The sequence below is a fragment of the Cyprinodon tularosa genome, unplaced genomic scaffold (genome assembly GCF_016077235.1).
Source record: "Cyprinodon tularosa strain WSP-4 unplaced genomic scaffold, ASM1607723v1 ctg484, whole genome shotgun sequence".
Taxonomy (NCBI): domain Eukaryota; kingdom Metazoa; phylum Chordata; class Actinopteri; order Cyprinodontiformes; family Cyprinodontidae; genus Cyprinodon; species Cyprinodon tularosa.
Genome location: NW_024039212.1, coordinates 550,213 through 566,611, shown reverse-complemented (window position 1 = coordinate 566,611; position 16,399 = coordinate 550,213). Strand labels below are relative to the sequence as shown.

General features: G+C 38.2%; 1 protein-coding gene across 2 annotated transcripts in view; it reads right to left on the bottom strand.

Annotated features, from left to right (window-relative positions):
* The window catches only part of jakmip2 (janus kinase and microtubule interacting protein 2), a 47,121-nt gene extending 31,433 nt beyond the window's left edge, over window positions 1-15,688 (bottom strand). For both annotated transcript variants that reach the window (XM_038302210.1, XM_038302211.1), the window contains exon 1: window positions 15,561-15,688. The gene's annotated coding sequence lies outside the window, so the exon portion shown is untranslated. The remainder of the gene's footprint in view (window positions 1-15,560) is intronic.
* Window positions 15,689-16,399: the final 711 nt, after the last annotated feature.

Sequence of the window (16,399 nt, the reverse complement as noted above, 5' to 3'; positions counted from 1 at the left end):
ATATTACAGATCAAAAGCGTATATCAGTAGTACACTGGGTGCGAGATGGACGGAGACGGTTAATATTGCAAAGGTGAAAATATGTAGAGTGGGTGACATTCATTTAGATGTGTGACATGAAGGACAGTCTGCTTTCAAAAATGGCACCAAGTACATTCACCTAAAAGGAATGAAAAAATCTAAGAATTTTAGATGAAAGACGAAAAGAATTATCAGATTTGGACTTTACATAATGTTCCTATATATTTTTAAGAGATGATTTGATAAACACTGTCTAATAATAAAATTGATGAAAAATTATAAATATCCTGAAACTTCATGGATCACAAAAGAACTGCAGAATGCTTGCAAAAAAATAAAAACAAAACACTATAGAGATATTTCTTAAAGTACAGAACAGTAGAGAAACTTGTCCATGCATTTGTTACTTCAAGGTTTGACTATTGCAATTTTTTCTATCAGGAAGTACACAAACTGTAGTTAAAAGCCTTCAGCTGATCCAAAATACTGTGGCCAGAGCTTTGATGAAAATTAAAAAGAGAGATCATATCTCTCCTATCTTGGCTTCTCTTCATTGAATTCCTGTAAAATCCAGAATAGAATGCTGCAGGTTTACTAGAGGTTCCCAGAATTTCTAAAATTAGAATAGGAAGCAGGTCTTTTAATTATCAGGCTCCTCTCCTGTCCAAACAACTACCAGTTTTGCTCCTTAATCATTTATTCATTTTTGCACTGCTCTGAACCTTCCACATCAATCCTTTTTGCACCCTCTCTCCTACACTGTTTACATTTTGATCACTGCTGCACTTTATAAATGGAAATGTCCATTTCACTGCTAAGCTGCTCATTCACTGTTTGAAAGCTGTATGCATCAAAATTTCATTTTGTATACACTGTGTATAAAAAAAGACAATAAGTCTAAGTTTTAGTTTGTGAAGAAGACCCCCTGTCTACTTTTAAGGCAATGCTTGAAAATTTGCTTTACGATAAAGTTTACAGTTAAATTGGCTCAGGTTATCCTGAGCTATCTCATAGTTATGCTGGAAGGCCCAGGACATGCTGGAGGGACTATGTCTCTGAGCTGGCCTGGTGTGGCCTCGGGGTCCCCCCAGAGCAGCTGGAGGAAGTGTGCGTGTATCGGGAAGTCTGGGCATCTTTGCTTAGACTGCTGCCTCCGCGACCCGGCCCCAGATAAGCGAAAGAAAATGGATGGATAGATGTTTCTGAGTTTCTGTCACACATTTTTGCAGCTCATTTAGTCTTTTGCTGTGTTTTTGCACCTGACGGCCACTGTTGACACTGCCTGCTATGCATATGTCATTTACTCAAAAGTTAACCTACAATGGGGCAAAAAAAAAGGATGGTCAGCCACTGATTGTGCAAGTTCTCCAACTTAGAAATATGAAAGAGGTCTGTAGTTTGAAGTCATACGCATCTTTCAATATGAGAGACAAAATGAGGGAAGAGATCCAACATATGACATTCTAAGATTTTTTTAAATATATTTATAAAACTCAACTAAGTAATTGGTCATCCACGAACAAGCAACTTTTGACCCTCACAGACCTGTAACTTGTTCTTCTAGAAGCTTTTTTATCCTCCACTAGTTACCATGACTAATGGCACCTAATTAAACTTGTAATCTGCATAAAATACGTATCTTCACAGTCTCAAAAGGTCACATTCCAAACTCAACTTTTTATGATTCCTGTTCCTCCCTGTAAAGCTGCTGCCAAGATGTCACTTCCCTCTCCATTTGTTGCATTAGCAATCAGGTTTGAGCAGTTACAACTGCGGCAGCTTCAATTACCCAAAGTAACTGCAGCTGAACGAGAACTTTATATTTCTGGCTCTCAGTAGGTAAATAACAGATTTTTGAAAACTGCTTTTGTGAGTCGGAAATTCAGCAATGTTTGTTCCAAGAATTGTACTCTCTACCTTTATTTTTTTTTTATTTCAATTTTATCCGGCACTGTACAAGAAACTGGAAAGAAGAAGGGGTAGCTCCTCCTAACTTGCATCTGACCATTATTGAATGCACATTGGAGATGGAGCATCTTTGATGCTCTAGACACTCATCAGACCTTCAATGTGGACACTATCAAAGATGAAACAGCAGACGCTTCTTTGCTGCTCAAAGCAAGTTTCTTTGCCACTGTCCCTGTTTGGATTGTTCTGTCTACTGTGTATGACACAAGCCTGAACCTTCAATCTGGCTTCTGCCTCTCCCCCTCTGGACCCCACATCAACGTATTTCCTCTGTGAGTGGCTAGATGCTATGTCTGAATATTCCAAATGGCATAAAATGACACATTTCTAGTCTCTTCTGCCATTTTCTGACTATTTATTTCCATGTAGAAGGTAAAAAAACCCATACATTTTTGGTAAAGAGTCTAGATGACAAAAGGCTTCATTCTGGTGCATCAGTACCACCCCTCCCCTAATTGTTTCTTTAGCACTGTGAGTGCAGCATGACAGGCTCATGACTAAAGAGTAGCAAGCCAGAATAATGTTTCCTGGGATTTGGAAAAACACAAAAGAAATCGGTTTCAAAGCTAAACATGACAGCTGAAGTGTATAAGCACTTTGGATTCAAACGGAACAACAGCAGTATAATTTATCGCACTAACGTCTGCAACAGTTTATTGTCCAGTAAAATGTGTTATCTTGACAGGCCTACTGAACAGGAGGTCCGCATTATTTACAAGTACTATATAGCAGTATAACTATACATGGACAACAACAATAAACTATTAGGACAACATTACAGACAATTTAAGCTCAGTTGTGGTATGTGGGTGTAGTGTGAAAAACAAACCTTCTTTATGTAGAATATTGCAACTAATTGTAGACAAACTTGCACTGCTGGACAAGAAAAGGAATAGGGAAACCATCATTTTCCATAAGTTTTTTGGCTTTTGCCATTTTTGTTATTTAAAGTTTAGGTACATCATGTTTGCAAAAACCTAGGCAACGGTAATGCCAAGCAGCCACGGAGAAACTTTGTCAATACACCTGGGGGTATTTTTTAAAGTCAACCAACAATTTATTGAATGACATCATTACTAAAAAAGAAACTGGATGAAAACAGATTCTGTCAGCTCATTTAGTTCTACTATATTTTTTTATTTTTATTTTTTAACCTTTATTTAAGCAGGAAGTCCCTTTGAGATTCAGAATCTCTTTTTCAACAGAGACCTGACCAAGGTAGCAGCCAAACCACAGGAAGTTCATACATATTTACAACATATTACTTTTTTCATTATAAAATCAGAGCAGTATGTTAAAACACATTGAGCATCTCAAGAAAAACAAGCACATATCTCCATCACTACATTCTTCATGGTTGCTTTATGAATCTAGTGCGGAACAAACAAAAATAATTGTATTCAAATTGTAAAACTTTCATGAAATTTTTAGTAGTTTTCAAGTCAAGGATGAAAGAGCACATACAGTTAGCTATTGGCTTAGCTATTACTGTGTCTATAGTATATCTACAAGAAAGAATGAGTTGATCACTGAAAGACAAGGACAAGACCACCAACCCTGACCAGATGATAACATAATAATGCAAAGCCAAACATAGTTCACCGTTAACACTAATGCTGCATTAACCTACATTTGGCCCACTAATGCCAGATTTTGCTCTGATGGCCTGGTTGGATAGAAATATGGCAGAAGCATAAGTCAATCTGATTAGCATTACAGTCACTTTTAGGATTGGAGCTGGAAACCACCTGCTGATTAGTGAAATAACGATATTTGTTCCACACAGGAGCACACTTTGAAGAAACTGTTTTATCTAGCCTCTGCTTCACCAAGTTTCAGCAAAACCCTTTCCTCAGATTTAGTGTCGATTCATTTTAAAATAATTTGTGTTTTCCTTTCTCCTTTCAAATAAAATGTGGAGAAAAAAAGATATAATGTTTAACTATTTAATTTTCAAAGAGTGGTAGTGCATATTTAGCCGAATACATACATATTTAGATGTACATATTTGCAGGTTTCATTAACGCTAAGCTAAAACATGGTAAATAATTAGCCTTGGAAAATATTCTATTAGCATAAAAAACACCTTACTTAATAATAACATAGGATATGCTTTTTCGATTAAATAACAGATGGTAGTTAAATGACTGTGCAAATAAATGCAAGGAAGTAATCCAAACAAAACACAATACGACAATAATTTAAGGTGGTCTGAAGTTTTCTTTTAATGTGCAAATATTCCAGAAGAGTGGAGATATCCCTACTGCTTGTGACACTAATCAACAATCACATGACAGATATTCACTGGTTTTTGGCAAAAAGGCATGTGGTGAAGGGGACTTGCTGGATTTTAAACTGAGCTTCAAAATAGGAAAACATTTATTCTTGTAGCCACATTCAGACAGTAGAGTTGGATTTTGGCACATAAATAATAAAGCAACTATGTATCCTGCTATTTTTAAACAGTTTAGCTGGTGGGGTGGCATGGGAGAAATTGTCTTGCTATTATGCAATATTCTCAAACTTAAGGGTTCCGGAGGCAAAATGGAGATTCTGTATTTATGAGGGTATCTAAAAAAAATTACCAATAAACATTAGGATAAAGTTACCTATGTTAAACAGGTACCCTGGAGAAAAGGTTTCAGATATATTTCCTTGGATATGGAGCAAAATGTACAATTTTTGGAGTTCTAAATCCTCAACGTGCTCTCTCCATCACTCTTTCGGATTTTGTTATTTTCCAGTATGTTGATCAGTGTGATATCACCTTTACCATGGATTGACACTCAACTCATCATAGATTTGATTAGTCAACTTGATCCATGCAAAGTTGGGCTTAAACTCATGGGTCTTGAGCTGTTTCTTGACATTGATGAAGACGGACACATCAAAAACTCAAATGACAACTTAAATAAATTTGAAAAAACTTTCAGCTTATTTTTCATCTGGTAATATAGTATACAGAAAAACCTTCATATTTCCAAAAAAAAACAAAAAAAACACTCAAAGGTCCTGTTTGTTTTATTAGTTCATAACTGCAGCCCGATACCCCCCCCCCCCCCCCCCCCAACCCCCAATAAAGCCAAAGGCACATACATCATCTATTCACCATAAAGTCAGACCAAAATTCAGATATTACACATTGGTCTCCTGACCCTTCCACGACTAATTGTAGACAGCTCATTGTAAAAAAATTTAGGACAGAGGAAGAACAAAAATTGATTTAATGCTATGGAGAAACTAAAACTCACATGGTAACATTTTGCTTGCCTAAAGGAATTCCATCCTCAATACAACAGAAAGCTTTTGTTTATAACCAGATGATGATTTAAATGAAAATAGTTGGTTTTCCATTAAACATGAAATAAGGATATCTGTTGTTACCAGAATTTATATAACACAACGAAGATAAGACCGGATGTAGGTCTGAAATTATACTAGTCTATGGTCTGGCAATTATCGGCTTTTGTAATATAATTGCAATTTAGCAAAACACAATTTTCAAATCATAGAGGAACAAATTTTTTGTCAGATTACATTTAACAAGAGAAAGACGCTTAATTTCTCCCTTCTGCCCTTTAAGTGGAAGCAATACAAAATAATAAATCAGTGGGTTTGCTGCAAAACAGAATGGATGAGAGAGTTGCAGCTAGCACGCTGATCCCTTTATGATAGTAGAACTAAGAAACTTTTCATGCAAAGATCAAACTAAAGTCCCTGCAACGACTCTTGGATAGCAAGCTTTTAAGGTCCTGAAAAAAAAATGCTCACCTGGAGTAGAACATCTATATGTTTGTACTTATTGCAAAAGAAAATTGTGATAAAATTGCAATTGCAAATTTGTTTTGTCGCAAAAACTTTCAGCCCTAACTATATACTGGTCAATATCTTGCATTTCTATAGAAATTTAACTGAATACCATGGTCGGCCTATAGTAGATATGTAGCCTTGGCGGCCACACTGACTTATACCAATGTAAGTCAGTTTGCAAAGGCTCATACTCTACAGTCTAAAACAGACAAGATCATGTTGGAGGTGGGACTTTACAAATTACCCATAATGCAATAGCTCTTCTCTGTAACATTAAGGGTTTCAGCCACAATAATGCCGCATCGCAGCAAAATCTAAATTATGCCCTTTATATATCTCGAATGAGCTGGATACATCTATAAAATGTCAGCAACTTGCCACTGTAAGCGCTTCTCTTTTTAAAAATATGTTTCTGCATAGCATCCATAGTTATCTGACTGGTTGTAATCTGTTTTTGCTGACTCTGTTAGTCTTGTCCTTGTCCCATGTTTGAAACTGCTCTCTACTAGCTCCTTTCCAGGCTCATACACACTATGTACGGTTCAGGGGAGTCAGTCTGAGTTTGAAAGTATCACGCTTATAATTAAACATAGCTTAATTTGTGTCATGAAACATAATTAATCTCATCATTAATGTGAAAAGGTACACAACCTGAACTTGTGATAACTATCATTTCATGTCATACAATGTATTAAAACACTATTTTTATTAACTCATATTTATATAAATATTAAATCTGAAGCAAAACTAGTTGAAATCTGACTCCCAGCGATGAATATTTTCTCAATTTGTCCTTTAACAACTACAAAATTCAATGTTTTTATTGGGATTTGGCCTAAAAGATTTACACTGCATAACAGTATATTACTTAAAAACAAGACACATTGTTTGATCTGTCCACAGAAATCTGTGAAGTGCAATATGCATTAGGGGTGGAACGGTTCACAAAATCCACGGTTCGGTTCGGTTCACAGTTTCGTGGTCACAGTTTTCGGTTCGGTACGGTATATGTTGATTGTTACAACGAAATCCCATAAAAAATTAATGAAAAAATCCAAAAAAATTAATGAATTGTAATTATTTTCAATGATCTGCGGAAACCCTGGATCATTTCCGCATGTTTTGCAGCTTTGAATTTAATCATCTCGCGCATGCCCTCTACGATCTCCAAGGAACTCAGAGCGGAGCGGACGGGAGCCACAGTGGAGAATGAATGCTTTGCTTTGTGCAGGCGGTCTGGGGCGCAGCGGGGCGGAGCGGAGCACTGACGGAGTATGTGGGATTTCGGGGTTAGCATGACATGTTGGTCATGTTGCTGTTAGCATAAACAAAACGTGTTGCACAATGCTTGCACACTGTTGCACTTTTATCCACAACTTTCTTTCCGCCGTCATCGTAGGTCACTCTAAGTGCAAAGTGGTCCCATACAGCAGACCTATAAAGTGCTGCTGGCGCATCTTCCAACTCCTGTTCTTTCCCACTCGCCATACCCACACAATTCTCCACAACAACTGATTTTTTTCTGCTACACCCGGCTATGCCGCTTCGCTTCTTCTTCTTCTTGTTTACTACTGGTGGTTGGCTTTGGTCACAGTACCGCCACCTTCTGCTCTGGAGTGTACACGCTTCGCCTATGAGAAAAAGGAGCAGCGCATGAACCGAACGCAACACACGCGAATCGAACCGAGACAGTCGAACCGAACAGTTCGGACGGTTTTCATAAACCGTCGCATCCCTAATATGCATGTATATTCGCCTTCTTTTACTCTTCCGCACATTAATGAAAAGCTTAATAAAGCCCAGGTGGTTCCAGTTTTGTTGCAGTATATAGACAGCTGGTCTGTAAGGTTCTCCAAGGTTTTTCAGAGTATACTGTATTCTCACACAAGTTACAAGTTGACAATCCACTTTAAAAACATTTAATTAGTTGTGAGTTGTCTTAGTGGTCTGGCCCCTTCTTATTTGTCTAAGCTTTTTCTTCTTTACATGCCTTTGCATGCTCTTAGATCAGCAGAACAGATGTTTTTGACCGTCCCAATGTCTTTCCATAAATCCAGAGGAAACAGACTTCAAAGTTTTGGCTCATAAAAATGTGGAATGAGCTCCCGCTGGAGGTCAGGGAGGCTCAACTCTTCAACTGACAATAAAACTTACTTAAAAACACACATTTTCTTCTTGACTTTTAACCTAGGGAGGTGTAATTTGTATCTTACTCTCTCCATGTGCCTGTGTTATTAGAACTATATTATATTCCTTTTTATTAAATGGTATTTATGGTGAAAACTAAAAACTACACTGCTTAGTTTTTAGATAAAATTGTCATTGAATAGAATCAAATGTAAGTTTGTCATTACATTGTAAAAAGTACAAAGCAACAAAAATCTTTCTCTTTATTTAACCCATCCTTTTGGGGAGCAGTGGGCTTCCATTGGGTCTTGGTTAAGGGTCTTGCCCAGGGACCCAAAGTGGCAGTCCGTGAGAGTGGGGCTTGAACTCAGAACCTCTGGGATCCAAGGGCAATGCCCTAACCACTAGGCCACCACTCCCCCTATACATTTCTGACAGTATTATGTTCTTAAGCAAGCATATAAGGTATTTAGAGCTCTATATCTAAAGTTTGAGCATTTAAAAAAAAAGAAAAGAAATAAAATGCTTTCTGAACTGTGGGCTGATCTTCTGTATAAACTATAGTTTCTGCAGTTTATAGTTCCACTGACCAACTTTTTAAACGGATGCCAAAATCTCACTTCTTTGCAGGCACCTACTCCATGCATTAATCATTTTTTGCACTTATCGTTATATTTTTATATTCACAAAAGGGCAACAGAAATTACAAGTATGAATGACAAAAAGTACAAAAAGTGCCCCCCACAACTATGAAAGGATTTGTTGCTTTGTTTTGTATAGTATGAAAGTGATGTTAAATTACATGTGTTAATTTAGCTTTTGTTTAAAAGACAATTTTACCTATTCAATTTCACAATAGATAACTCTTTAGATGGATAGCTATTTACTGTGGCTGACCAAATTCAATAAACAGAATACATTTTCGGAGCATGGGGTGACTTTCAAGCAAATTCAAGCACGTAAACTCACATAAATTGCATTTGGACGACCTGTTCTTTCAGTTACTCTGTTCTAAAATGCAAGGGAAAAAAATAAAGCCATAAATGAGACCATTCATTGATGACTTTATTGCCTGAGTTATGCTGTAACTAAAGTTGGTTCTGAAATAACAGCCATTCGCTCAGTAGGCTCATTAAATTCTGGGAAAATTCACAGTCAAGAGAGGACAGAAATTTCCTGAACTCTCTCTCTCACTCTCTCTCTCTCTCTCTCTCTCTCTCTCTCTCTCTCTCTCTCTCTCTCTCCCCTGTCAATGTAAGTTGAGTGTACATGCATTGCAATGCAGCAGTAGCACATTAGTATGAGATGTTTATCTGAAATAATCAAGAAGCACACTGACACCATGACCCAGTTCTGAATGTACAGATTAATTTTAGCACCGGTGCATGACTATATAGGCAATACTAAATGGCTAACTGGTAATTTTACAGAATGCAATGCCAGTTCAAACTGAGTTTATACTTACCACCTTTCTTTTAAAATAAAGCTTGAATATACTTCATAAAGGAATAATAATATAATTAATAGTATGATTAGTCCAAAATCTCACTGAAGAGTAGATAACTTCTTTTTATTCTAGTTATATTTGATTCTCTGAACAGATACAGGTCTATTTATTGATAATAATACAAGGTTCCATTTAGGAAATCAATTTCACATTGAGCAGCTTGCTTGCAGACGAGCATTGCCCTAAGCACCTTGGCTAACTAACCTTTAATCATAATGACGCTCAGTTTGGCTAGATGCAGGCCTCTCAAACTGGTTCCAGAAAGGGCCATGCGGCTGCAGGTTTTCTTTCTTACCAAGCAATAGCACACCAGACTCCAGTCATCAAGTAAGTCCAGTCTTAACATGATTACTTGATGAGATGAATGGAGACAAACAGGACAAGCAACCATTCATGCACACTCACATCCAAAGGCAATTTAGAGAAACCAATTAACCCGTCATATTTTTTGGACTGTGTCTTTGTACCTGGAGAGAACCCATGCATGCTCAGAACATGCAAACTCCATGCAGAAAGAGCCAGGCTGGGACTTAAACCCGGATCTTCTTGCTGACAGGCGGCAGGGCTACTCCTGCGCCACTGAGCAGCCGTTTTTAGCATCTTTTATTACTTAACTGTTGTAACTCCCTTTAATGCTTGCTATAACGTGCTGTGTTTCATGGGGTGGAAAAAAAAACATTGCGACATCCAGCCAATTTGACTTGGCTGGAAGTCACTCAGGAATGCGCCAAAAACTCCCTGAGGTAACCTGGTCTCTGACAAAACATTATCTACTTGGGCTCTCCCCTTACTTCTTTCCTCTCCTTCTGCTTTATTGAAGAGGTAAGCATCATGAAATTGTACATGTCTGACCCAACTAACTTAAACTTCAGTATTATGCTAATAAGTGTCATTAAAGATAGGCACCAGCAGCCCTTGCGACCCCGCTTGGGATAAAGCGTGTCATAAAATGGATGAATGGCATGTACTTATATAGCACCTTTATTCAAGTTAGGAGACTTGAACAAAGCACTTTACACTAAATACATTCACCCATTCACACACTCACACACTGATAGTGGCAAGCTACATTGTAGCCACAGCTGCCCTGGGGCTCACTGACAGAGGCGGGGCTGCCATACACTGGCACCACCAGGCCCTCTGACCACCATCAGTAGACAATGCAGGTGAAGTGTCTTGCCCAAGGACACAACGACACTGATAGTCGGAGTCGGGGCTTGAACCATCAACCCTTCGATTTCAGGGCAAACTCCTACATCCAACGCCACTGTCACCCTTAAAGAAAGCAAAGACATGTTGAATTAGATAACAAAAATAATCTTATGGTGTATTGACTCCATTCATTTCCATTTCCAATTTTCTGGATTCCACATTAGAGACAGTAAACTCATTCTTTTATCCAAAATGTTTGTGTAATCAGGTAAAATATAAATTAAAAATGATCACAAAAACTGCTGTATAATCAAATGCTCTTTAAAAATTAGCTGTCAGGTTTCTATAGTTGTTTTAAAAATGTTTAAAAGCCTATAATACCAATAATGTAATGGTACATAAATGTACGCGAATTTGGCCAGGTAAAGAGGGCAGCACTGCCCGCATGCAGATACTGTTAGGGTTCCAGTTTGTGTGGGTTGTTTTTCTGTGTTTTTCCTCTCCCCACCACCAGGCGGTGCCCTGTTCTCGTTGGGCCTCCCTGCACACCTGCGACTCGTTGGGTCATTACCAGAGGAGTACTTGAGCTGCAGACTGTCACCACCTCGATGCCAGAGTGTTTGCCAGTATTGGGTACTCTAGCCTAACTGAGATTAGCTGAGTCTAACCTTTGCTTTGTCTCTCTGAGTCTAAGCCTTGCCTTTGTCTTTGTTCTCCGGTAGGAGGCCCTCCTGATCCACTGGATAAGCCTGGTCCTTCTACCCCCCTTGGAAGGATTAATTCGAGTCACACTGAGCAAGGGGAAACCTTTACCAGATCTGTTCAAGCCCACTTCAGGAAAACCCGGTGACAGTCCGTTCCATTGCTCCTCTGGACCCAACGCAAGTCTGCCTGTCCGTCCTCCAACGAGTTCATTCATCTCTGGATTAAACCCCCCACAAACTGGACCCAAGGGAAACCCATAATCTCCCTAACATTAGTCTTATCCAGCAATTCATCAGTTATTTTCCCTACGGACCTTGAACTGATCTTTGTGATCTCCCCTAACAGTTTCCGGTTCCGGTTCACCAGACCGCTGAAGTCCCACTGCGATAACCCTGCATACAATCTCTCTCTCTGTTTTTTGTCAACCTCTTAATAAACCTGTTAACATTTCCCCAGGCTCTCTGAGTGAATCTCTGCATGTGGGTGAGATCTTTAAAAATCATCATGACAGATACAAGGTGTAAACATAAAAAAAAAAATCTAATTGTAAAGCATCTTTTTGCAGTTTTGTATATCATATAATATTCATCTACTGTAGGTAAATATTGTTGTTCTTTTAAATTGTCTATTGATGTTTGACATATGACAAATTCAACAATGCAATATAATCTTTTTTTATTTTTGTGGAATTCATTATGCCTGTGCTAAACATCCATCCATCCATCCATCCATCCATCCATCCATCCATCCATCCATCCATCCATCCATCCATCCATCCATCCATCTTCTTCCGGTCGGGTCGCGGGGGTAGCAGCTTCAGTAGGGGGGCCCAGACGTCCCTCTCCTCAGCCAATTTGGCCAGCCCCTCCGGGGAGAAACATAGTCCCTCCAGCATGTCCTGGGTCACACCCTGGGCCTCCCCCCAGTGGGAGGAGCCTGGAACACCTCACCAGAGAGATGCCCAGGAGGCATCCTAATCAGATGCCCGAGCCACCTCAGCAGCTTATAACACACTCATCCACAGTCAGCGATTTGATTTTTGAATTACTTTTTAGTTCGAGCCAAGAAGGACTTTTGTAATCATTTGCCATCACATTTTTAAAACAGTGTTTAAGCAGAGCTCAGTTAACATAACAGGATTGGGCATAAAAAGTCCTTGGGTTAAATAAATGCTTTAAAGTTTGAATTTGCCTTATTTTTGGTCACTCTTACATTTTGCAGCTGTTAATTGTCAATAAAACTTTAAATGCATCTTTAATCTAATGTGCAAAAGATGTAGTGGGGGTTCAAATCCTGTGGCTCATCAGTGTTCAGAAATATTAATTACAAAATAGTTTATGTTTAATTTCATGTAAAAGTTTTCAATATAATTTTATCCACCATTATTCTTTCCATTCCAATTTCCTTTGTTTATAACCATTACAGTAAAGCTGGAATGAAAAATATTTATTTATCTCTCATTGGATTCTATATGGAGTGTTTCACATGTATTTGACAGAAACTAAAATGAAACGCACACAAAAGATGATTGTCCCTGAAGAAAAAGTATCACATTTATAATTAGAACATATGAACGTTACAAATTCAATCAAAAACGGGCACAAAAAAAAGGACAAAAATTTTGAAAGAAAATTACAGGACAAGTTCTGACTAATTTAAATGACTCTGGTTGGTAACCTGTATTAAAGTATGTTATAAACCAAAGTTGAAGCAGGTATGGAAGAAAAACAGCTGAAATTTAACATCAAGGTCCAATTAAGAAAAATGCAGTGAAACGATGTGTCCCTCAAAGTGACCCTAAACATTATCCCACTGCTTAAAGTAGTCCCGTCTAGCCTGTCCCCCACTAGTTGCTGAAAGCTGCATCACAACATTATCCCTCTTTTCACTGGTAGATGTTGTGTATTCTATAGAAGTGCTTTTTAACATAAATTTCTAACGTAACGTGCTTTTTAACGTAAATTTCACTTTTTTTATATCGATCCATCTATCCCTCCATCCAATTCTTTTGGATACAGATAAATGGAAAGGAATGTATGGTTTTCATAACATCAGCAACAAAATGCTTATAGCATTAGAAATAGCAAATGCTTCATTAATAAAATTAATCAAGTGTAACTGCCTTTCATGATAAACGTAAGCAGAGGCACTTTTTAAAATTTAAATGACATGGATTTATATAACTCATCTGGTGTCTTACCTTCCATCCAATGACGACTTTTGCAAGGCAACTTGTTTTTCCCTATGAGCCCTATGTGAGCGTATGGTTCACCATCCAGGGTGCCATTCTGTCTGATGGCAGCATTAGCTCTTACAGAGAAAAAGGTTTCGGTCAACTGCCGCTAAGCTTCTGATCACAATGCATTGTTATATTCAACCACCTATGTGTGAAATATTAATTCCAGGACATAAGTAAGTAGAGAATTAAAGTTATATTGTGTGATGTATCTGTCTGGTTGTTCCAAATTATATGTTTTTATCACCAGTTTATTACGGTTTTAATACTGTGCATTTATTAATGTTTATTTTTAAGAATTGCTCTGAAAAAATTTATTTATCTGAAGTGACACACAACAATATAGTAATAAAATCAATATAAATCCTACAATCGAAATCAATGGAAATCCCACACAGGGTAGAAATCCAAGTAAAAAGAGCGTTAATTGTTCATTTTTATCTATTTTTGAGTCACTCTAAATTTGTTGTTTTTAATGAGGTACAAAATGCTACTCATAATAATAATACAAACTAAATTTTGCCCCATATGGGTTATTTCACTATTTCTTTCGGAATCCTGGACTGCGTTTGCTTATTTTTACTTCAAAATATTAAATACTTAAAATGGTCAAGAATATATTGAAAAATCAATAGTAAAAATATCAGAAGGTAAAAACTCGAATCATTTAACTGTGACTCAAAATGGAGCCTAGGCGGAACTTCAACTGAAAAAACGGATTACTCGCCTTCATCCGCCTACGACATCCAATCACCTTTGAACCACACCTTAACGAAAGCCAATCGGTATCCAAAGTTCATCTTAAAAGGCCTCCGAATTGCAACTTGTCTGCTACTAGTGCGCAGGCGGTGGTAGCACTGTGTGACTTCATTCAGATGACCCCATTTCAACCCACCTCCAGCCCCTCCTCCACCATCGTAGCTAAAACTTCCTCAGAGTATAATTCCTCCCGGACTCTTACTGCGTCTCATTTAAACCGGCCATGTTGAGCCTGGTTCTGCCAGAGGTTTCTTCCAAACAGGGAGTTTTTTCTCTCCACTGTTGCCTAATGCTTGCTTACAAACTGACCAACTTCATCTATCTCCACTCCACCATCAGTATCAGGCCTGGGGTAATAACAGCCCTATTCTTTACTCCTTTTCTTGCATATCTATCAAAATCCAGCGCAATGTTTCCTGCCGAGGTCAAAGTAATTGTATCAATTAATTTCTTCTAATTGTCTTTTCTCTCAGTGTGAGTTTTTCAGATAGAAACAGGAAGTAATTCAGGGGGCAATTGAAAAAAAAAAAAACATATGGAGTTATCAACTATACTGTATATAATATTAATGCTACTTTCTAATCAAACAGGGTTCAGTATGATCTATAAGGTTTAAATTAATTGCAGCCCATATTTCTGATGAAACTTTATCAAAAATTTTAATAAATAAATTATAATCTCTCCCCTCTCATAGCACCTAGATTTTGATGAAGGCTCAGCTGAGAGCGCAGGCCCTGCCAACCCACTGTGGACCATCACGTCTTGCAGCATCACTGCAGCATCTTCTACAATGATGGTCACTAATGTGTTGTAACAGAAGCACCGAGCGCACAGGATGTTACAAATCACAACTCACACTGACGTTAATCCGGATTATTTTAATATCAGACACCTGATAACAGTCCAACATCCTACCTGCACGACAGATTCTGATGTTATCATCAAATGCATGCAAATATGGAAACAGGATCGAAGCCTGAGCTTCAGTTGTTTGCCAAAAAAAAAAACAACCCAGAAGCACAGAGGATGGATCCCAGCAGCATCTTTAAAGCCCAGCCGGTGTAGGCCAGGCTCCGATCAGCAGCCGCTGCAGGGCCAAATAACACCGCTTATGTTACGATGCATGGCATTGACAACTACCCGGATATTGCCGAAGCTTTCTCTGTGAATAACATCCCCGCTGCTATATCTCCATCTAGGCCCGCTATCCTGACTGTTTACTCCCACGATGATAATACAAACAGCGAGAATAACGCAGCGCTTCCACGCACTTACCTCGGAGCGACTCCTCATCAGCTGTGGGATCCTAACGACAATCAAAGCCTGTAGATGCCATCTTATCTTTATATAAATTCAAATCGGCTTCCACCGTCTGGATGAGTAGCAGCAGGAGCAGCAGCAGCCTACAATGAAGCAGTGATGGCCGGTGGCGATGATGCTGGGAGCCCCGCCCTCCTCTGCATGCAGCCACAATGAGCTCACGGTGCAAAGAGGCGCTTCTCCTCCATAGAAACGTCCTTCTTCAGAGCATCCTCACACTCTATGTATTTTTCATTTGGAAAGCTTTTAAAGTGTAGTGATTCATCAAGCTGGTTCATTTCAATAGTTCCATTAGGAAAAAAATAATCACATCAAACGCTTAGGCCTGTATTACGGAAGAGGATTAGGGTCGCTGAAATTTTTTTTTTAAAAAGATAACTGATTTTAGAAAAAAATTATTTCAGTTTAATATGGGAAAAAAAGTCAGAATTTCAGCTTCAATCTCGGAATTCGGACTTTAATCTCAGAATTCTGTCTTTAATCTCAGAATTCTGACTTTTATCTTAGAATTTTGACTTTAATATCAGAATTCTGACTTTACTATCACAATTCTGACTTTTTTCTCAGAATTCTGACCTTTTTCCCATATTAAATAAATAAGATTTAAAAATCAGTTAACTTTTTTTTTTCAGTGGCCCTAATCCTCTTCCGTACAATATTAATTTTGACTGTTATGACTTAAAAGCAAGCAAATTGGAAAATTCAGTTTATCACTACAGGTGCTGGTCATAAAATTAGAATATCATGAAAAAGTAGATTGATTTCAGTAATTCCATTTAAAAAGTGAAACTTGT